We start from the raw sequence: 22,571 nt of genomic DNA on the forward strand, positions 1-22,571 counted from the left end.
TGCAGAAACAAATCTTACAATAATAACAAGTTAGACATATTGCCAAATGGAATCACGTATAATCACACCAATTTAAGATGTTACAGCGTTCCAACTTATCTTATCATTGAGACCAAACGGATGTATCGTGTTTAAGCGAAAGATCCACCTAGATTCAGTGATGAGCAAACGCTTAGCTCGATCACCTCCTCTAGGTGAGTCCTTGACGGTATCAATCATAAAATACCTCAATGAAGCTAAGGAATGCCCTGCTGCCTTAAAATGCCGGGCCACCGGCTGGTCAATGGTTCTACCACCGATCGCCAAACCAATGGCTGACCTGTGGAGCCCCATTCGCACCCGAAACGACTGTGTCGTCTGGCCGACATAATAAAGGCCACAGGGACACAAAATAATATAAACAACAAATTCAGAACGGCAGGTCAAGACTGACCGAATAGCAAACATCCTATCTGAATGTGGATGTTTGAAGTTCTTGCATGTCACCATGTGTTCACAGGTAGTGCAGTCATGGCAGCTGTAACAGCCAGGTGGCTTCACATACACGTTGGGGGCCCGGGGTATATTCATCCCGGTAATGTCCGTCTTAACAAGACGGTCGCGTAAATTACGACCCCTTTTGAAAGCTGCCAAAGGCCGCAACTCTCTGAACACAGGCAAGTCAGGATCACTCTTAACGATAGGCCAGAGAGCTTTGGAAGCTAAATGAATTACTGGACTAGCTACTGTATACGTGCTGGTCCAGGGCAAGACCTTCCCAGACTGGCGTTCACTGGGCTGCAGTAATTTAGAGCGAGGCATAGACAGAACTTGCAATTTCTGTTGCTGCAGGTGGTCATGGTCATACCCACGAGCAGCAAATTTGACAATGAGTTGGTCGAGGCGTTGGGAGACTATCAGGGGGTCACTGATAACTCTAGCCACCCTCAGCATCTGTGAGCGAGGAAGGCCTCGCTTAAGAGCCGGAGGATGATGGCTAGAGGCCATCAGAAAAGTGTTGCGATCCACATTTTTGTAGTACACATCTGTAGATAACCGATTATCGGTGATCGCAACAGCTACATCAAGGAACTGTGCCTCAGACCCACTGCAAGAGTAGGTAAACTTGATGGTAGAGTCCCTACCATTAACCTCAGACATCAAATCATCAAAGCGCTCCTGTCCACCCGTCCACAAGATGAAAATGTCATCAATGTAACGGGTGTACAGGAGCATGTGCTGTTTAACTTCTGGCCTACCTAGGAACATCTCATCCTCCTGGTCAAACATATAGATATTAGCATACGAGGGTGCGACCGCCGACCCCATGGCGCACCCTCGCAGCTGCAAATAGAAATGACCATCGAACAGGAAGAAGTTACGCTCCAAGGTAAGGCCTAATAGCTTCAAAAAAAGATCATGGTTAAAGCAAGAATTATCCAGATGCCTGTCTAGAAATGACCGTACTGCCCTTAACCCCCCTGAATGGGGTATGGACGTATACAGACTTGAAACGTCCAGACAACAAAGTAGAGTCCCAGGTGGCACCTCAGGAAATTGTAGCAGCAGGTTGAGAAAACTAGTAGTGTCCTTAAGAAATGACTGTTGCAGACCAAGCAATGGCTGCAGGACATAATCTAATAATTGTGACACTGACTGGTACAGAGAACCACGAGCTGAGATGATGGGACGGCCCGGTGGCTTCCTGGGGTCCTTATGCACCTTAGGTAAGGTGTACAGGACAGGAACCACCGGGGCCGCTACCATGATCCGCTCACAAACCTTGGCAGATAACTGACCCTCAGACACAGCTACTTTAAGTATCTGTCCCAGTTCTCGCTGGAACTTAGCCGTGGGGTTACCCGGAAGTTTCGAATAAACTGCTTTATCGGCCAACTGCTGATAGATCTCATCTCGGTACTCTTGAAGATCTTGGATCACAATGGCCCCGCCTTTGTCGGCGGGCCTAATTGTGATATCCTGATAGCTGCCAAGATTCTGGAGGGCTTTAGCCTCGGCCGAAGACAGATTCTTAGAAACTTTTCCAGGAGCAGCCAGGAAGCGGTGAACGGAATCGTCCATCAAACGTCCAAACGTTTTAATCGACGGATTTGTCGACACTGGATCAAATTTAGATCTTGAAGAAGATGCAAGAAATTGGTCAAAAAAACCAGCTTGGGTCGTGGATGGTTTAGCCTGAAAGAATTCTTTGAGGCGAAGTTTTCTCAGTAATCGATGGTGGTCACATCGCCAGTCAAACTCATCAAAAAAATTAGTGGGCACAAAAGAGAGTCCTTTGGATAGTACAGCAAGTTCGATGGGTGTTAGGACACGGCTGGATAAATTGAAGATTAGGGTTTCTTCTGACCCGGGATCCGGGGCGGATTTCTTCTTAATTCTGTAGTTTTGCTTACCCCTGCGGGTGGCCTGCCTCTTCCGCGTTTGCCCTTGGAGGAGGCTGCCTCGGCTAAAGGGACAGCTTGACTATCTGTGGCATCATCAGACTCGGATATCGCAAATTCACTATCGCTCATACCCTGATTATTCTGATGCGGGTTACGATTCCTGCCATATTTCTGCTGCCATGGTTTACGCCGCCGTTGCCCAGGGTTTTGTCGATGTTCAGGATAATCACCTGACAACCAGCCGTAGACCCTATTATCATCGTAATCGGAGTCAACTGCACTCCGTTTGCTCCGTTTAAATTTCAACAGGTCTCTCCTGTAGGCCTCACACTGTTGCTCAAGTTTTGATAAGCAAACTGCATTAGCTGGATCCGCAAGAGCCTCTTGATGCTCATTCTGGAATGCGGCGATCTTAGCCTTAGTCACCTGTAGTTCTCGGCCTGATTCCTCGATAACGAGGACCATCAGGTCCAGAGATGCATGATTCAAAATCCCAACCCATTTGCGCACAAAATCGGGACTGTGGCGCCCAATAGTGGGAATGTTCTTAATGCGAAAGCCACGGGGCAATTTTCTGGCCCGATAGTAATCCGACAAGGAGGATCCATGCAATTGGAAATCAATCTCCCGCCGGCGTAATTTAAATAAATGATTTTGTAGTTCCTCGATACCGTGATCAACTGCAGCAAGTGCAGGATCAATCTCAAACAGGATATTGTTGATCTCTGCTGGTGTATATGTAAACGAGGTTCCAATGGCAATGGAAACATTCTGGCATCCAGGAGCATCCTGGGATGCCGATACTGCTGAAGGCTCCATGATGTTAATTAGAGGAGCAGAGAGTACAGAAGTAGATGCTGTGCAATCCAGGACAAATCCACGATAAATCAGGGGGGTGCCTTGCAACTAATCACTGCATGCAAGCAATGAAATAGATAAAGTTCCAAACCTGCCGGCACTCCAAGGGGGTATCAGTCAACGGGCCTCGGTGCCCCAACGACAATCACATACAGACTCCAAAAAATGATTGGCACTCGGGAGGCAGAATACATCAAAAATAAAGGATGTGTATTTAAAACTGAGCTTTCGGGGTTTGACCCCCTTCTTCAGAGCACAATCCTACAGCAAGAAAACAGTGCACAATAACCACATAAATACCTTCATCCACGTGCGCACCTCCGTCAATCGGCGTACGTCATCAGCAGCCGCACATACAGGCGCCGAGAGTTGCGGCCTTTGGCAGCTTTCAAAAGGGGTCGTAATTTACGCGACCGTCTTGTTAAGACGGACATTACCGGGATGAATATACCCCGGGCCCCCAACGTGTATGTGAAGCCACCTGGCTGTTACAGCTGCCATGACTGCACTACCTGTGAACACATGGTGACATGCAAGAACTTCAAACATCCACATTCAGATAGGATGTTTGCTATTCGGTCAGTCTTGACCTGCCGTTCTGAATTTGTTGTTTATATTATTTTGTGTCCCTGTGGCCTTTATTATGTCGGCCAGACGACACAGTCGTTTCGGGTGCGAATGGGGCTCCACAGGTCAGCCATTGGTTTGGCGATCGGTGGTAGAACCATTGACCAGCCGGTGGCCCGGCATTTTAAGGCAGCAGGGCATTCCTTAGCTTCATTGAGGTATTTTATGATTGATACCGTCAAGGACTCACCTAGAGGAGGTGATCGAGCTAAGCGTTTGCTCATCACTGAATCTAGGTGGATCTTTCGCTTAAACACGATACATCCGTTTGGTCTCAATGATAAGATAAGTTGGAACGCTGTAACATCTTAAATTGGTGTGATTATACGTGATTCCATTTGGCAATATGTCTAACTTGTTATTATTGTAAGATTTGTTTCTGCATTGTTTATTTCTTGTATTTTTCCTTTTGCACTGCTTTTGGTTTTTTTATTATTTCTTTTTTATTTCAGATTTTTATTTTTATTGTTTTCCTGTTCATTAGGTTTTCATTAATATATATTGAATGTATATTTTTCTGTAATATTTGGTGTATTAATGATGTTATTTTGTGTCCCTCCACGTCTTTCTGCAGCTCTCAGCAGCAGTGACACAGCGCCCGGAAGATGAGCGTGTCACCGTCACATCACAGTGGAACGCAAGCACGCGGAGGTTGCTAGGCGACCACGCTGAACTGTCGGACCAGGAAGTGAGGCGGCTGCCGTCTGTGTCCCGGCGCCTGTATGTGCGGCTGCTGATGACGTACGCCGATTGACGGAGGTGCGCACGTGGATGAAGGTATTTATGTGGTTATTGTGCACTGTTTTCTTGCTGTAGGATTGTGCTCTGAAGAAGGGGGTCAAACCCCGAAAGCTCAGTTTTAAATACACATCCTTTATTTTTGATGTATTCTGCCTCCCGAGTGCCAATCATTTTTTGGAGTCTGTATGTGATTGTCGTTGGGGCACCGAGGCCCGTTGACTGATACCCCCTTGGAGTGCCGGCAGGTTTGGAACTTTATATATATATATATATATATATATATATATATATTACACACCGCGTCCCCTGGCATGGCTCGCTACCCTCGGCACACTATTATATATAGTTCTGTAATCGTACGTAGACATGGACAACGTGTATATATATGTACCGCGTCCCCTGGCATGGCTCGCTGCCCTCGGCACACTATTATATATAGTTCTGTAATCGTACGTATATAAGTACCGCGTCCCCTCGCACGGCTCGCTGCCCTCGGCACACTATTATATATAGTTCTGTAATCGTACGTGGACATGGACGACGTATATATGTACCGCGTCCCCTCGCACGGCTCGCTGCCCTAGGCACACTATTATATATAGTTCTGTAATCGTACATGGACATGGACCGACGTATATATGTACCGCTTCCCCTCGCACGGCTCGCTGCCCTCGGCACACTATTATATATAGATCTGTAATCATATGTAGACATGGACGACGTATATATATGTACCACGTCCCCTGTCACGACTCGCTGCCCTCGGCACACTATTATATATAGTTCTGTAATCGTACGTAGACATGGACGACATATATATATATGTACCGCGTCCCTTCGCACGGCTCGCTGCCCTTGGCACACTATTATATATAGATCTGTAATAGTACATAGACATGGACGGCGTATATATGTACCACGTCCCCTCGCACGGCTCGCTGCCCTCGTCACACTATTATATATAGTTCTGTAATCGTACGTAGACATGGACGACGTATATATGTACCGCGTCCCCTCGCACGGCTCGCTGCCCTCGGCACACTATTATATATAGTTCTGTAATCGTACGTAGACATGGACGACGTATATATGTACCGCGTTCCCTCGCACGGCTCGCTGCCCTCGGCACACTATTACATATAGTTCTGTAATCGTACGTGGACATGGACGACGTATATATGTACCGCGTTCCCTCGCACGGCTCGCTGCCCTCGGCACACTATTATATATAGTTCTGTTATCGTACGTGGACATGGACGACGTATATATGTACCGCGTACCCTCGCACGGCTCGCTGCCCTCAGCTCACTATTATATATAGTTCTGTAATCGTACGTAGACATGGATGACGTATATATATGTACCGCGTCCCCTCGCACGGCTCGCTGCCCTCGGCACACTATTATATATAGTTCTGTAATCGTACGTAGACATGGATGACGTATATATATGTACCGCGTCCCCTCGCACGGCTCGCTGCCCTCGGCACACTATTATATATAGTTCTGTAATCGTACGTGGACATGGACGACGTATATATGTACCGCGTCCCCTCGCACGGCTCGCTGCCCTCGGCACACTATTATATATAGTTCTGTAATCGTACGTGGACATGGACGACGTATATATGTACCGCGTACCCTCGCACGGCTCGCTGCCCTCAGCTCACTATTATATATAGTTCTGTAATCGTACGTAGACATGGATGACGTGTATATATATGTACCGCGTCCCCTCGCATGGCTCGCTGCCCTCGGCACACTATTATATATAGTTCTGTAATCGTACGTAGACATGGACGACGTATATATGTACCACGTCCCATGTCACGACTCGCTGCCCTCGGCACACTATTATATATAGTTCTGTAATCGTACGTAGACATGGACGACATATATATATGTACCGCGTCCCCTCGCACGGCTCGCTGCCTTTGGCACACTATTATATATAGTTCTAGGTACTTGTGAGTTATCCGGGCGTCCGATTTTTTGATTGTATGCCTTAAGTTAAGGCATACAATCAGATGCGATGCGATATCGCATCGCATCGCATGCGACCATCGGATGCGATGACCCGATTTTTCCATAGGAATCAATGTTAAAATGATTCCTATGGAAATAAGGGTCCTTTTCATACCCCTACTATCCAAGTGGGCATGGAGTTGGATATAAACCTGTGGCGAGCGTAGCGAGCCACCGAGCCCGAAGCGTGGCGAGCGAAGCGAGCCCCGCGAGGGGACGGTATTCCGTGTCCCCTCGCGGGGCTCGCTACGCTCGCCACGCTTCGGGCTCGGTGGCTCGCTACGCTCGCCACAGGTTTATATCCAACTCCATGCCCACTTGGATAGTAGGGGTATGAAAAGGACCCTTTTTCCCATTGAATTCCATGTTAAAATGGACTCAGTCCATTTTAACATTGATTCCTATGGAAAAATCGGCTCATCGCATCGCATCGCATCCGATGGTCGCATGCGATGCGATGCGATTTCCCGATCCGACCCGATTTAAAAATCGGACGCCCGGATAACTCACAAGTACCTAGTTCTATAATCGTACGTAGACATGGACGACGTATATATATGTACCGCGTCCCCTCGCACGCCTCACTGCCCTCGGCACACTATTATATATAGTTCTGTAATCGTACGTAGACATGGACGATGTATATATGTACCGCGTCCCCTCGCACGGCTCGCTGCCCTCGGCACACTATTATATATATAGTTCTGTAATCGTACGTAGACATGGACGACGTATATATGTACCGCGTCCCCTCGCACGGCTCGCTGCCCTCGGCACACTATTATATATAGTTCTGTAATCGTACGTAGACATGGACGATGTATATATGTACCGCGTCCCCTCGCACGGCTCGCTGCCCTCGGCACACTATTATATATATAGTTCTGTAATCGTACGTAGACATGGACGACATATATATATGTACCGTGTCCCCTCGCACGGCTCGCTGCCCTCGGCACACTATTATATATAGTTCTGTAATGGTACGTAGACATGGACGACGTATATATGTACCGAGCCCTGTCATTTTAGCCCCTCCCCATACACCCATGTATTGTAGGATTTTACCAGCAGGGTAGGAAGAGGTGGGGGAGGTTGGCGGCATGTGGGGACATGAGAGAGGCTTTCCCACCCATCAGGGGGGCCGGTAGGGGGACCCAATGTTGGTACTATGGGGGGGTCACCAGAAAATTTTCTGTCAGGGGGATGCAAAATTTGTAGTTATGTCACTGTCCCCAGGGGTAAATATTCCCCCCATGTCTGGACTGATAACGATACAGTACAGCAATTGGCCATTTCTTGATGAAGCTTTCATATATCAAGTTGATTCTGACTCACTGTGTAATTTTAATTGGTATTATTCAAATGTACGATACAGTGAATAATTCTAATTGTGTCCGGAGCTTTGGCTGTGCAGAGCTGCATCATTAGTCGGATTTCCCTTCATGTTGAGATAAATTAGACAGAGCCTGCGGCTGTTTCCGTGCATTGTACAGTATTAATGCCCTTAAATCTGGGTCCAGTAACCTTATCACAACCGCGACCTGTGATGTAAGCAAGCAATGCCCCTGCTTAGGGGTTTGGGCCGGGAGACTTGGCCTTGGTGCTTGCATTCTCCCAATATGCGCTTTGCTAATTACCCACAAACATCGAAAGTCAGATACATATTTTCTTCTTAAAACGTATAATGTTGAGACATTCGTCTTCTTTAAAGTTACCATGGAAACATCATGGTGGCTCCATCCTCAGATGACACATTTGGAAGATTCATATACGTCTTATTTCTAGATTTTGATTCTTTCGTCAGTTGCTTCTGGTTTCATGGTGTAACTCTTGTAGTTGGGGTCATGTAAGGATGAGGGTCAGATCCCAAGGTGTGCGGTATAATATAGACATAGCCATTGCGCCATTCATGTTGTTCTACCATCATTAAGAGTTCATAATATGGTTGACCCACAGGGAAACAGGGTTGGTTTATAAGGTCAACATGCGCAAAAAGATCGACACAAGCAGAAGATTGACATACAAATGTTGACATGGGTTTTTGCGTTTTTTGGGGTGTCAAATTTTATTTTGCAGCACATGGACACCCCCAATGAGTGTACGGCATCCCCTCACATGTCTTGCTCTGCTAATGTTGCACTCAGTAAACCTTCCCACTCATTGTAACATAGGACCCTATTCTGGTTAAGGCGGCCGTGCGTACGTACGTTTCGTATCAGCGTACGTTTGCCGTACGCGGCCGTTGAGCGAAAGTCCACCCACAAAACAGCCGCATACGTACGGGCACAAACACCGACAAAGGGGAGTGGCGTACAATTGAGCGTACGCCAACGTACACAGACGGATCACCCCTTAGACTCCGACAACTGGCGTACAACAGAGCGTACGCCACCGTTTACGGACGTCTCTCGTCCGTCTTCCCACCAACTTCTTGCGGCTATCTGAGCGTACGCCACCGTGCACGGATGGGTCTCTATTGTTTTCAATGGAAAACTCAGCGTATGTCACCGCTCGTGAGAGTGAGCGTACATCCGTGCACGCTGGCATACCCTTCACATATATGAACCTGCTAATCTAGCCTTTCAACTATGATTAAGACAATTAAAATAATTATTCTATTTGTTAAAAATTTATTGTTCTCTATTACCTCATTTATCTACCTTAATGAACAGGCTAAAAATAATACATTTTAACCCCCTTACATGTAAATATTTTATGTTCTAATGTTGCATTTTTAACACTATCTATGTGTCCCACATTGGTTTTACTTTTAAATAAAGTTATGTTGGTGTTACAGTGAAAAAGTTGACACGTCGACTTCTGTAAATTGAGTGTCCTGCTTTTTTTTTTTTTATTGCTCTCACAAGTATAAACATTAAAAACAACACTTATTTTAACATACATACATACATACATACATTACATATATTACACTCCGTATTTAACAATATGAATATTCTTGTACCGTTATTCTATTAAATCGCACTTTTCCATATGGGTTTAACCTTATCTATATCTATTTTCTTGACTCCTCGCTTAAACTGTATAATATGTGTAATAATTACACCTATTAACCCCTGGTAGGTATCTATTTTCCTATCCCTTCTCAAAACGGATCTTTTCCCCTTCGACAACTCTTCTTTATACCACTTTGTTGCTCCTATTACTTTCCTCAACAAATCTTTTGTATGTGGGGGTAGCGTTTTAACATGTGGAAGCCATATGTCATTAGTTTTGCTATGTGGCCATGCTGAAACTGATGCAAGGCATGCTGGGATGTGTAGTTCATCAACATCTGGAGGGCCGCAATTGCCCAGCCCTGCTTTAGAGTGTGATAGGCAGATGTTGGGATCCTTTGTTAGAGATATGTGATTGCAATAATGTGCTTGGTGGCATCTTACATACAGAGTGTGCTACACAAAATTCATAGCAGATATGAAAGTGCATAATGTATGTTGTTGGGCAAAAAGACAAAAGATTGTGTGCAAAATAGTGGCCATGGCCTTAGGACATTGCTCCATCATTGCAAGTAGAAATTGAGACCAAAAACATCCTTGTTGCTCTTAGACGTGGTTTATGTGTCTTTTTCCATATAAAAAACTGGTATGTTTGTGCTACAGTGAAAAAGTTGACACATGCCGACTTCTGTGAATTGAGTGTCCTGCTTTTTAAAGTATACAAAAACACTTACTGAATGGGTGTAGATGGTTATAAAATAACTACCTTGACATATATATATAAGCAGGTCTTAGAATGAATCTTACCTAAAATAAAACCAACCTTTACATGTAGAGAAGTGTAGAAAGATATGCTTCCAATGTGTTTGAGTGCTGTGTGTGGCTGCAGGTAGTGAAATAATGGTTTGGACTTAATAGGCTGCAGCATTGCTTATTACATTCAGGTGTATGTGTGTGACTAGTAATCAGTGTTAATTAGCAAACCCAGGCGTCCGCTCTCATGCGGTATCTGTAGGGGTGGTCTGAGGTGGTGGTTGGTGGCCGCCTGTTTTGTGTCCGAAATGAACGGTGCTTTCTCCGATCGAGCGGTAGTAGCAGCGTACATTTTTTGTGCACACCCCCGTGTACACCCATGTTTACGCCAAGTTTCCCTCATTATTTTGGCCGCTCTCCTCAACACGCCTATGCCGCCCCCAATGCCCGTACTCTTGCGGACAGGTTTTTTCGCATGGAAAGACCTGTCCGTGAGCGTTGTGGAGTCGTCGTGCCTGCGCATTGAGGAAGGTACGCATGTGCAGATCAAAAAAAACCAGGAACGTACGCTTACGGCCCAGCCGCCCGAACCAGAATAACCTCCATATTAACATAGTAATTAAGGCTGAAAAAAAACGTTAGTCCATCGAGTTCAACCTATCTGACTACTGACGTGAGTAAGTCATATCTATAGGATTCCCTTAGTGGCCAGGAACGCATCCAGTTTTGATGTAAATTCAATAACAGTAGTTGCTGTAACCACCGGCAATGAGTTCCAGAATGCTACTGCTCTAATGGTGAAGAATCCTCTTCTTAATTCAGTATGTAATTTATTTAGCCTCAGTACATGCCGCGTGTCCTAAGTATAGGCCTGTTATACCCCATTCTCACTGCAGCCAAATTCCCGGGACTAGAATGTAGACCCGGGAATTTTCCTTTTAACACGGGATTGTTGGCAGTGTGAACGGGTTGCATATCCGGATTTCATACACGGGTAAAACCCATGTCTGAGATCCTGATATGCAGACACGGGTTGACCCGTTCACACTGCCGAAAAACCCGTGTTTAAAGGCAAATTCCCGGGTAGAACTTCTTCACCCGGGAATTTGCCATGCAGTGAGAAGGGGGGTCCAGTGCGTCTGTCCCCGGCATTTTAATGCCAGGTAAAAGCTGTGTCTTTCTCACATTTGCAGTGAGAACACGGCATTACTGACCAATCATCTCCCAGTTCCATATGATTCCCAATCCTGTATGTGAACATACTAATTATATCACCTCTCAGCCTTCTTCAGTGATAACATATTCAGCCTGGTATAACCTATCCTTGTATTCTAGTGATTCCAGACCTGTTACTAGCTTCGTTGTCCCTCTCTGTACCTGTTCCAGTACATTTATGTCCTTCCTATGGTGCGGTGCCCAAAACTGAACACAATACTCCAAGTGTGGTCTCACCAATGCCTTGTAAGGAGCCACTATCACATTGGCATCCCTTGAATCCATGCCCCTTTTAATGCATGCCATCCGCTCCTGAGTTACTAATTTCCTTACTCAATTTCGTGTCGTCTGCAAATTGTACTCACTATGTCAGTCACTTCCTATATCATTAATGAATATATAAAACAAGGTGGTGCCAATATTGAACCTTGCGGGACTCCACTTTGGACCTTACCCCAGCTGGAATGTATGCCATTTACCACCACTTTCTGGGCCTTATTCTGGTTGGTGCGGTCCTGTCCGCGTTCGTACGGTACGCTGTTTTTTTCTTCTGCGCATGCGTACAGTTCACTATGTGCATGTGCGACGACAGCACACCGCTCGCGAACTGACCTTTCCGATCAAAAGCTCCTGTCCGCACGCACACGGTGAAAGTGGGCGTAATGTGGGTGTTTTTAGGGGAGAGGCCAGATAAGTGGGCAACACTGGGCGTAGACGGGGGTGTGTACTCAAACGGAGGGACATCCGCCTCGCTCCGAGAGCGCACGGGACATTTTTTGCACCAAAACAGTCGGACGCCAAAAAGTGCTCCATACCACTCTATAGCCCCGTACACACGGGGGAGATATGTGGCTCAGTGTCTCCTTTTCATCAGCGACCAGAGATGGTCGCTGATGAAAGGGAACCTCTGCCGGCGGTGCCGCAGAGGTAATTAGCTGGTCGCAGGAGCAAGCTCCTGCGATCAGCGATTAGAATGGGGCTGAAAATGGGAGCGCGCACCAGGCGATTTATCGCTGGGGTACAGTCCCATCACTGACAATATGGTCGCCTGCGACCATATTTCCAGCGACTTCAGCCCCTATCGCCCCCGTGTGTAAGCATCATTACACCTTCCGCCTGAGTACACCCGCATTGGGGCTGCTAATTAACGCGAAACACACCTAAATTACAGACACCTGACCACCTATTAACCAATGCTGCAGCCAGGCCATACACAGCCCTGGAATACATTGGAAGGTTCTCTTTCTACACTTGTCACCATTACAAGGTAGGATTATTTCTATTATTTATTAGTCCAAATACACATGTTGGAATATGTGGAATTAGGTGTATTTTAAGCATCTACACCCTTAATGCAAGTGTGCCTGTCATGTTAGGACAAGGACACACAATTCACAGGAGTCGACATGTGTCAACTTTCTCAATGCAACACAAACATACACTTCACATTATTTATTTATACACCTCTATCACGTCTAACAGCAACAATGTGGTTTTGTTAGACCTTTTTAACTTGCAATGTTTGATACATTTGTCCTGCTCATGCACACAATCTGGGAAACAATCTTAGCAATTGATAATTTGGACACTGATGTGTAAGCAGCCAATCTGCTCCTAACTGTCTTTTTTACACTCTATATGTAAGATGGCATGGAGAGGGTCAGGTAGCCAACCATGATTAACCCTTCACTTTATCCACTTCAACAGCATACTCAATGATGTGTGCAACACATACACACAAATTTAGGATAAATGGGAAATTGATAGAAGCCAACTTCAAAGGGAATCCCCTTTGAAGTTACCATCTAGCAATTTTCAAATTATAAGATTAATTGCTGCTCCATACAAGTGACGCGTACGCAACCGTGCTCGGACGTACGCTACTGCCTACGATCAGAGCAGCGCGATGTCTCTGATCGCTAAGGCTAAGAATTGTCCGTGCACGGGAGCGTACGCCCATATGCACGCCACTCCCCATTGTCGGATGTTCGCACCGTCCATGTGCGGATGTTCTGTGGGCGGAATCACGTTAGCCGAAAGAATACAGGATTTGTGCGGTGGGTCCGTACGCACGGCGGTATGACCGCACCAACCAGAATAAGGCCCTCTGTCCCCAATTGGGCAACCAGTTTTTAATCCAATTACAAATTTTATCTCCTACTCCTAAATTACCTAATTTTATTAATAACCTTTTATGTGGCACCGTGTCAAAAGCTTTAGCGAAATCAAGAATTGTTCAATCGTATATGTTGTGTACCATTAGTATGTCACCCTTTTAACCATGTCAACCTAATGCATGTTGACAAATAGTACTTGACCTACAGTAATTAGTGGCAGGCTAAAGTCTGGATAGCAGATAATAAATGAGTGTTGTATCACTGTCACACTGCCATCTATTCAGGAAAAGCTGAAGCAAAGTGTCCTCATCATTCTGTGAGAACTGAGACTGGTGTGAGGTGTCTCATCAGGTGTTTCCATTGTGTAGGAGGTGAGATAACAGCGGGTGGTTACAGAGGTGACATCCCCATGCCAGAGGAAACTACCGGCGTGGCGTATTGTACAGGCGGAGGAGAAATAGTAACACCCGTGTGTGTGTGTATAATGTGTGTGTAGGAGGTGAGATAGCAGCAGGGTGGTTACAGTGGGGCTGTGTATTGTACAGGCAGTGTGTGTCATACTTGCCTAACTGACCCTCTCCATGCGGGAGAAAATGCTCTGTTTCTGGGCTTCCCTAGTAATGTATGATTTCCAGCACCTGTGGGGACACCTTTCTTATCAGTTACCTAGCTCCCCACAGGTGCTGGCAATCATACATTATCCATACCTCCCAGCATGCCCCTCTCCAGGAGGACACAATGCTCTGTTCCTGGGCTTCCCTGGTAATGTATGATTGCCAGCACCTGTGGTGACACCTTTCTTATCAGTTACCTAGCTCCCCACAGGTGCTGGCAATCATACATTATCCATACCTCCCAGCATGCCCCTCTCCAGGAGGACACAATGCTCTGTTCCTGGGCTTCCCTGGTAATGTAGGATTGCCAGCACCTGTGGTGACACCTTTCTTATCAGTTACCTAGCTCCCCACAGGTGCTGGCAATCCTACATTATCCATACCTCCCAGCATGCCCCTCTCCAGGAGGACACAATGCTCTGTTCCTGGGCTTCCCTGGTAATGTAGGATTGCCAGCACCTGTGGTGACACCTTTCTTATCAGTTACCTAGCTCCCCACAGGTGCTGGCAATCCTACATTATCCATACCTCCCAGCATGCCCCTCTCCAGGAGGACACAATGCTCTGCTCCTGGGCTTCCCTGGTAATGTAGGATTGCCAGCACCTGTGGTGACACCTTTCTTATCAGTTACCTAGCTCCCCACAGGTGCTGGCAATCATACATTATCCATACCTCCCAGCATGCCCCTCTCCAGGAGGACACAATGCTCTGTTCCTGGGCTTCCCTGGTAATGTAGGATTGCCAGCACCTGTGGTGACACCTTTCTTATCAGTTACCTAGCTCCCCACAGGTGCTGCCAATCCTACATTATCCATACCTCCCAGCATGCCCCTCTCCAGGAGGACACAATGCTCTGTTCCTGGGCTTCCCTGGTAATGTATGATTGCCAGCACCTGTGGTGACACCTTTCTTATCAGTTACCCAGCTCCCCACAGGTGCTGGCAATCCTACATTATCCATACCTCCCAGCATGCCCCTCTCCAGGAGGACACAATGCTCTGCTCCTGGGCTTCCCTGGTAATGTAGGATTGCCAGCACCTGTGGTGACACCTTTCTTATCAGTTACCTAGCTCCCCACAGGTGCTGGCAATCCTACATTATCCATACCTCCCAGCATGCCCCTCTCCAGGAGGACACAATGCTCTGTTCCTGGGCTTCCCTGGTAATGTATGATTGCCAGCACCTGTGGTGACACCTTTCTTATCAGTTACCTAGCTCCCCACAGGTGCTGGCAATCCTACATTATCCATACCTCCCAGCATGCCCCTCTCCAGGAGGACACAATGCTCTGCTCCTGGGCTTCCCTGGTAATGTAGGATTGCCAGCACCTGTGGTGACACCTTTCTTATCAGTTACCTAGCTCCCCACAGGTGCTGGCAATCCTACATTATCCATACCTCCCAGCATGCCCCTCTCCAGGAGGACACAATGCTCTGTTCCTGGGCTTCCCTGGTAATGTATGATTGCCAGCACCTGTGGTGACACCTTTCTTATCAGTTACCTAGCTCCCCACAGGTGCTGGCAATCCTACATTATCCATACCTCCCAGCATGCCTCTCTCCAGGAGGACACAATGCTCTGCTCCTGGGCTTCCCTGGTAATGTATGATTGCCAGCACCTGTGGTGACACCTTTCTTATCAGTTACCTAGCTCCCCACAGGTGCTGGCAATCCTACATTATCCATACCTCCCAGCATGCCCCTCTCCAGGAGGACACAATGCTCTGCTCCTGGGCTTCCCTGGTAATGTATGATTTCCAGCACCTGTGGTGACACCTTTCTTATCAGTTACCTGGCTCCCCACAGGTGCTGGCAATCATACATTATCCATACCTCCCAGCATGCCCCTCTCCAGGAGGACACAATGCTCTGTTCCTGGGCTTCCCTGTTAATGTATGATTGCCAGCACCTGTGGTGACACCTTTCTTATCAGTTACCTAGCTCCCCACAGGTGCTGGCAATCATACATTATCCATACCTCCCAGCATGCCCCTCTCCAGGAGGACACAATGCTCTGTTCCTGGGCTTCCCTGGTAATGTATGACTGCCAGCTCCTGTGGTGACACCTTTCTTATCAGTTACCCAGCTCCCCACAGGTGCTGGCAATCATACATTATCCATACCTCCCAGCATGCCCCTCTCCAGGAGGACACAATGCTCTGTTCCTGGGCTTCCCTGGTAATGTTTGATTGCCAGCACCTGTGGTGACACCTTTCTTATCACTTACCTAGCTCCCCACAGGTGCTGGCAATCATACATTATCCATACCTCCCAGCATGCCCCTCTCCAGGAGGACACAATGCTCTGTTCCTGGGCTTCCCTGGTAATGTATGACTGCCAGCACCTGTGGTGACACCTTTCTTATCAGTTACCTGGCTCCCCACAGGTGCTGGCAATCATACATTATCCATACCTCCCAGCATGCCCCTCTCCAGGAGGACACAATGCTCTGTTCCTGGGCTTCCCTGTTAATGTATGATTGCCAGCACCTGTGGTGACACCTTTCTTATCAGTTACCTAGCTCCCCACAGGTGCTGGCAATCATACATTATCCATACCTCCCAGCATGCCCCTCTCCAGGAGGACACAATGCTCTGTTCCTGGGCTTCCCTGGTAATGTATGACTGCCAGCTCCTGTGGTGACACCTTTCTTATCAGTTACCCAGCTCCCCACAGGTGCTGGCAATCATACATTATCCATACCTCCCAGCATGCCCCTCTCCAGGAGGACACAATGCTCTGTTCCTGGGCTTCCCTGGTAATGTTTGATTGCCAGCACCTGTGGTGACACCTTTCTTATCACTTACCTAGCTCCCCACAGGTGCTGGTAATCATACATTATCCATACCTCCCAGCATGCCCCTCTCCAGGAGGACACAATGCTCTGTTCCTGGGCTTCCCTGGTAATGTATGACTGCCAGCTCCTGTGGTGACACCTTTCTTATCAGTTACCCAGCTCCCCACAGGTGCTGGCAATCATACATTATCCATACCTCCCAGCATGCCCCTCTCCAGGAGGACACAATGCTCTGTTCCTGGGCTTCCCTGGTAATGTTTGATTGCCAGCACCTGTGGTGACACCTTTCTTATCACTTACCTAGCTCCCCACAGGTGCTGGTAATCATACATTATCCATACCTCCCAGCATGCCCCTCTCCAGGAGGACACAATGCTCTGTTCCTGGGCTTCCCTGGTAATGTATGATAGCCAGCACCTGTGGTGACACCTTTCTTATCAGTTACCTGGCTCCCCACAGGTGCTGGCAATCATACATTATCCATACCTCCCAGCATGCCCCTCTCCAGGAGGACACAATGCTCTGTTCCTGGGCTTCCCTGTTAATGTATGATTGCCAGCACCTGTGGTGACACCTTTCTTATCAGTTACCTAGCTCCCCACAGGTGCTGGCAATCATACATTATCCATACCTCCCAGCATGCCCCTCTCCAGGAGGACACAATGCTCTGTTCCTGGGCTTCCCTGGTAATGTATGATTGCCAGCACCTGTGGTGACACCTTTCTTATCAGTTACCTAGCTCCCCACAGGTGCTGGCAATCATACATTATCCATACCTCCCAGCATGCCCCTCTCCAGGAGGACACAATACTCTGCTCCTGGGCTTCCCTGGTAATGTATGATTGCCAGCACCTGTGGTGACACCTTTCTTATCAGTTACCTAGCTCCCCACAGGTGCTGGCAATCATACATTATCCATACCTCCCAGCATGCCCCTCTCCAGGAGGACACAATGCTCTGCTCCTGGACTTCCCTGGTAATGTATGATTGCCAGCACCTGTGGTGACACCTTTCTTATCAGTTACCTAGCTCCCCACAGGTGCTGGCAATCCTACATTATCCATACCTCCCAGCATGCCCCTCTCCAGGAGGACACAATACTCTGCTCCTGGGCTTCCCTGGTAATGTATGATTGCCAGCACCTGTGGTGACACCTTTACCTAGCTCCCCACAGGTGCTGGCAATCATACATTACCAGGCAAGTGCAGGAACAGAGCATTTTCTCCCACATGTAGAGGGTCAGGTAGGCAAGTATGGTGTGTGTGTAGGAGGTGAGATAGCGGCGGGGTGGTTACAGTGGTGCTGTGTATTGTACAGGCAGTGTGTGTGTATATAATGTGTGTGTGTAGGAGGTGAGATAGCGGCGGGGTGGTTACAGTGGTGTGGTGTATTATACAGGCAGTGTGTGTGTGTGTGTATATAATGTGTGTGTGTCGGTGGTGAGATAGCAGCAGGGTGGTTACAGTGGGGCTGTGTATTGTACAGGCAGTGTGTGTCATACTTGCCTAACTGACCCTCTCCATGCGGGAGAAAATGCTCTGTTTCTGGGCTTCCCTAGTAATGTATGATTTCCAGCACCTGTGGTGACACCTTTACCTAGCTCCCCACAGGTGCTGGCAATCATACATTACCAGGCAAGTGCAGGAACAGAGCATTTTCTCCCACATGGAGAGAGTCAGGTAGGCAAGTATGGTGTGTGTGTAGGAGATGGAGATAGCGGCGGGGTGGTTACAGTGGTGCTGTGTATTGTACAGGCAGTGTGTGTGTATATAATGTGTGTGTGTAGGAGGTGAGATAGCGGCGGGGTGGTTACAGTGGTGTGGTGTATTATACAGGCAGTGTGTGTGTGTGTATATAATGTGTGTGTGTCGGTGGTGAGATAGCGGCAGGGTGGTTACAGTGGTGCTGTGTATTGTACAGGCAGTGTGTGTGTATATAATGTGTGTGTGTAGGAGGTGAGATAGCGGCGGGGTGGTTACAGTGGTGCTGTGTATTGTACAGGCAGTGTGTGTGTGTGTGTGTGTGTGTGTGTAGGAGGTGAGATAGCAGCAGGGTGGTTACAGTGGTGCTGTGTATTGTACAGGCAGTGTGTGTGTGTGTGTAGGTGGTGAGATAGCAGCAGGGTGGTTACAGTGGTGCTGTGTATTGTACAGGCAGTGTGTGTGTGTGTGTGTAGGTGGTGAGATAGCGGCAGAGTGGTTACAGTGGTGCTGTGTATTGTACAGGCAGTGTGTGTGTGTGTGTGTGTAGGTGGTGAGATAGCGGCAGGGTGGTTACAGTGGTGCTGTGTATTGTACAGGCAGTGTGTGTGTATATAATGTGTGTGTGTAGGAGGTGAGATAGCAGCGGGGTGGTTACAGTGGTGCTGTGTATTGTACAGGCAGTGTGTGTGTATATAATGTGTGTGTGTAGGAGGTGAGATAGCGGCGGGGTGGTTACAGTGGTGCTGTGTATTGTACAGGCAGTGTGTGTGTGTGTGTGTAGGAGGTGAGATAGCAGCAGGGTGGTTACAGTGGTGCTGTGTATTGTACAGGCAGTGTGTGTGTGTGTGTGTGTGTAGGTGGTGAGATAGCAGCAGGGTGGTTACAGTGGTGCTGTGTATTGTACAGGCAGTGTGTGTGTGTGTGTGTGTAGGTGGTGAGATAGCGGCAGAGTGGTTACAGTGGTGCTGTGTATTGTACAGGCAGTGTGTGTGTGTGTGTGTGTGTGTAGGTGGTGAGATAGCGGCAGGGTGGTTACAGTGGTGCTGTGTATTGTACAGGCAGTGTGTGTGTATATAATGTGTGTGTGTGTGTGTGTGTGTGTGTGTGTGTGTAGGAGGTGAGATAGCGGCTGGGTGGTTACAGTGGTGCGGTGTATTATACAGGCAGTGTGTGTGTATATAATGTGTGTGTGTCGGTGGTGAGATAGCGGCAGGGTGGTTACAGTGGTGCTGTGTATTGTACAGGCAGTGTGTGTGTATATAATGTGTGTGTGTAGGAGGTGAGATAGCGGCGGGGTGGTTACAGTGGTGCTGTGTATTGTACAGGCAGTGTGTGTGTGTAGGAGGTGAGATAGCAGCAGGGTGGTTACAGTGGTGCTGTGTATTGTACAGGCAGTGTGTGTGTGTGTGTGTGTAGGTGGTGAGATAGCGGCAGAGTGGTTACAGTGGTGCTGTGTATTGTACAGGCAGTGTGTGTGTGTGTGTGTGTGTGTGTAGGAGGTGAGATAGCGGCGGGGTGGTTACAGTGGTGCGGTGTATTGTACAGGCAGTGTGTGTGTAGGTTGTGAGATAGCGGCAGGGTGGTTACAGTGGTGCTGTGTATTGTACAGGCAGTGTGTGTGTATATAATGTGTGTGTGTAGGAGGTGAGATAGCAGCAGGGTGGTTACAGTGGTGCTGTGTATTGTACAGGCAGTGTGTGTGTATATAATGTGTGTGTGTAGGAGGTGAGATAGCGGCGGGGTGGTTACAGTGGTGCTGTGTATTGTACAGGCAGTGTGTGTGTGTGTGTGTGTGTAGGAGGTGAGATAGCAGCAGGGTGGTTACAGTGGTGCTGTGTATTGTACAGGCAGTGTGTGTGTGTGTGTGTAGGTGGTGAGATAGCGGCAGAGTGGTTACAGTGGTGCTGTGTATTGTACAGGCAGTGTGTGTGTGTGTGTGTGTGTAGGAGGTGAGATAGCGGCGGGGTGGTTACAGTGGTGCGGTGTATTGTACAGGCAGTGTGTGTGTAGGTTGTGAGATAGCGGCAGGGTGGGTTACAGTGGTGCTGTGTATTGTACAGGCAGTGTGTGTGTATATAATGTGTGTGTGTAGGAGGTGAGATAGCAGCAGGGTGGTTACAGTGGTGCTGTGTATTGTACAGGCAGTGTGTGTGTGTGTGTGTGTGTGTAGGAGGTGAGATAGCAGCAGGGTGGTTACAGTGGTGCTGTGTATTGTACAGGCAGTGTGTGTGTGTGTGTGTGTAGGTGGTGAGATAGCAGCAGGGTGGTTACAGTGGTGCTGTGTATTGTACAGGCAGTGTGTGTGTGTGTGTGTGTGTAGGTGGTGAGATAGCGGCAGAGTGGTTACAGTGGTGCTGTGTATTGTACAGGCAGTGTGTGTGTGTGTGTGTGTGTGTAGGAGGTGAGATAGCGGCGGGGTGGTTACAGTGGTGCGGTGTATTATACAGGCAGTGTGTGTGTATATAATGTGTGTGTGTCGGTGGTGAGATAGCGGCAGGGTGGTTACAGTGGTGTGGTGTATTATACAGGCAGTGTGTGTGTATATAATGTGTGTGTGTCGGTGGTGAGATAGCGGCAGGGTGGTTACAGTGGTGCTGTGTATTGTACAGGCAGTGTGTGTGTATATAATGTGTGTGTGTGTGTGTGTGTGTGTGTGTGTAGGAGGTGAGATAGCGGCTGGGTGGTTACAGTGGTGTGGTGTATTATACAGGCAGTGTGTGTGTGTGTATATAATGTGTGTGTGTCGGTGGTGAGATAGCGGCAGGGTGGTTACAGTGGTGCTGTGTATTGTACAGGCAGTGTGTGTGTATATAATGTGTGTGTGTCGGTGGTGAGATAGCGGCGGGGTGGTTACAGTGGTGCTGTGTATTGTACAGGCAGTGTGTGTGTATATAATGTGTGTGTGTGTCGGTGGTGAGATAGCGGCAGGGTGGTTACAGTGGTGCTGTGTATTGTACAGGCAGTGTGTGTGTATATAATGTGTGTGTGTGTGTAGGTGGTGAGATAGCGGCAGGGTGGTTACAGTGGTGCAGTGTATTATACAGGCAGTGTGTGTGTGTGTGTGTGTGTGTGTGTATAGGTAAACACTTTTATATCTCATATCTATCCAAAAATAATTTCACATTAGTTATGTTTTTGTTAACACAAAGTTCCCCAACTCCTGAATGGTTGTGGATTGATAGCTCTACAGCACAGGTTCTCAAAGTCAGTCCTCAGGACCCCACACAGTGCATGTTTTGCAGGTCTCCTCACAGAATCACAAGTGAGCTAATTAGTTCCATCTGTGGATCTTTTAAAATGTGTCAGTGACTAATGAGTGCAGCAGCTAGGTTGTCTGGAAAATGTGAACTGTTGGTAGCTCTCGAGGGCTAGGGTTGGCTACCACTGACCTAGATAGTCTAGATAGACATTGAGTAGGGCGATAGCAAAGGGATGACATGAAATAGGTTGACAGGGTAAAAATGTTGACAATCAAAAGGTCGAGATGAGTTTTTCACATTTTTTGGGTGTCAATGTCCACACCTGTCGACATGGTCCATCAATTAGTGTAACACTTACCCTTGCTACGCTCGCACGCTATTATATTCTCCCTCTATACCCTTAATGGCTAACCTTGACACTCCTGCTGTTGTTGAACTACACATCCCAGCATGCTCTGCATCCGATTTAGCATGGCCAAATAGCAAATATGAAGCAGAGCATGCTGGGATGTGTAGTTCAACAACAGCTGGAGTGTCAAGGTTAGCCATCAAGGCTCTATACCGACATGCATGGTGAA

At 47.7% G+C, this 22,571-nt stretch overlaps 1 protein-coding gene across 2 annotated transcripts in view; it reads left to right on the plus strand.

Annotated features, from left to right (window-relative positions):
• Window positions 1–22,571, plus strand: part of UBASH3B (ubiquitin associated and SH3 domain containing B) — a 160,506-nt gene that overhangs the window by 63,954 nt on the left and 73,981 nt on the right. The gene's annotated exons all lie outside the window — the stretch shown is intronic.

The sequence above is a fragment of the Crinia signifera genome, chromosome 19 (genome assembly GCF_055691185.1).
Source record: "Crinia signifera chromosome 19, ASM5569118v1, whole genome shotgun sequence".
NCBI lineage: Eukaryota > Metazoa > Chordata > Amphibia > Anura > Myobatrachidae > Crinia > Crinia signifera.